This window comes from Psammomys obesus, unplaced genomic scaffold (assembly GCF_907164565.1).
Source record: "Psammomys obesus unplaced genomic scaffold, mPsaObe1.curated_primary_1811, whole genome shotgun sequence".
In the NCBI taxonomy this organism is placed as follows: domain Eukaryota; kingdom Metazoa; phylum Chordata; class Mammalia; order Rodentia; family Muridae; genus Psammomys; species Psammomys obesus.
In genome coordinates this window covers 1,221,757-1,223,726 of record NW_026596162.1, presented here as the reverse complement: position 1 = coordinate 1,223,726, position 1,970 = coordinate 1,221,757, and positions in this window count along the sequence as shown.

Sequence of the window (1,970 nt, the reverse complement as noted above, 5' to 3'; positions counted from 1 at the left end):
CCTTCACCACATACCACACCTCTTCCTCTTACTCCTCCTGTAACATTACTTTGTGATTACTCCTGCAGTATTAGCTCAGCCTTCTAGGGATTCCTTTGGGGCTTCCTGTTTCTGATGTCCATCCAGCATACGTGGATGGTCTAGGATGTCTGCTTTCCACGTCTGGTGGCTGGCAAGCTGTCTGTTGGCAGGGGTGACAGGAACCATGGGACTACCTTGTTCTCATCATCCAGGAGGCTAGCCTGGGTTTCTCCAGATAATGACAAGAGGGCTAGCCCTGCTGAGTAAGCATGAGCTGTGTTTCTGCTTGTACTCATGGTATGGAGGCTTGGGTGTTTTCCCTAAAATCCTTTTCATTGGAACCTTCCTTTCTCAATGTGGCAGTGTTGGGAGGGAGCTTCATGGACAGTATTCAACTTGTTGGGGGCAGAGCTTTTCAACCTAGGTTGTCTCTCTCCCCCCTGTGCTATCTTTGACCTTTTTCTCCTGGTGGCTTGAAGTAGTACAAAGCCCTCAACCAGATGTGGCCACCTGGGTTTGGACCTCACAACCATCCATAAAAATGTGTCAAAATAAACCATTTTTCTTTACAACTTACACAGTGTCAAGTGTCTTTTGCAGTGATGGCGGCCACTGAGTCCCCTGGTTCTCACGAAGTGGCTTAGCCTGTCCAGCTCTGTGTGGTGGCTGAGACACACAGCCAGTGCTGTCTTGAGCAGTGGGATGCCAACTTAATGTCTTGATAAGAAAGAGCACTGGGGACAGGGTTGGCCATCCACCACATAGCATCCTTCATAATACACACTCCAACCCACCGAATTATGCAAATGATGACTGGTCCGATTAAACCCAGTGCAGCCACACAACAGCAGCTTTCAGAAGGGTATCTAGTGAGGTATAGATACTTAGTGAAAATGCCAAACAAGATATACTGCAGGAAGCAGCATGAGAAGTATGACAGAAGGACAAATGGAAAATGTCCTTCTTCCCCATGCTGAATAGAAAGGTTGTAGGAAACACACTATCTGACCCTTTCCCCTCTTCTAAACTTTGGACAGAGCACAGAAGGAACTATTGTCTATAATTAAAGTACAAGTTGACCTGATCACAGCTCCACTCTGTCACCTATTTGACAATAGATAAGTTACTGAACCTCATCAAGCCAGGCTTGTCTAGAAGAGGGGGTGGGGTGCCTTGGAAAGTTGCATGAGGACTGAATGAGATATTTGTGTGGAGAACTGTACACATCGATGGATACAGAATTGCTTAGTAAATGTTATATAATAAGTCATGATTTTTTGTAAGCAGAGAAAAGGGACAATTAATATTTCTATTATGTTTATTTATGTGGGAATATGCGCCCACCTGTGTGGGTTTGTGCATTTCACAGTACATGTGTGGAGGTCAGAGTACAACTTTCAAGGTTTGGTTCCTTCCTTCCACAGCATGGGTTCTGGGGATCAAACCCAGGTCATCAGGCTTGGAGGCAAGCATCCTTACTGGCTGAGACATCTTACCTTCCCTTGACATATTTTTTAACCCATAATTTGAAACATATGAACGTATAACAGCATTTGACTTTATTTAGCATCTGTCAGTTCAGGAACTGTGTGACAAGAGTGGTTGTGGCAAGATTTTCAGTTAGGTTTGCATTTTACTAATCCCATCAACACCGATGTGACAGATACTAGAATAGTGGCACCTCTCACAAGACCCTGTGAGAAGCATTTACCAAATTGACAGGTGATGCATGCTGAACAAAGTGATCCAAAGCCCTGCCAGGGATTCTGTCTCAGAGGAACCAATCATCAGAGACAGCAAAGGTTACAAAGCCAAACCTGGTCAACTGCCAATCAAGTTATCTAATCAAGAGGTCAGTGATTTGTGAAACCTAACACTTCTTTTTCTTTCTTTCTTTCTTTCTTTCTTTCTTTCTTTCTTTCTTTCTTTCTTTCTTTCTTTCTTTCTTT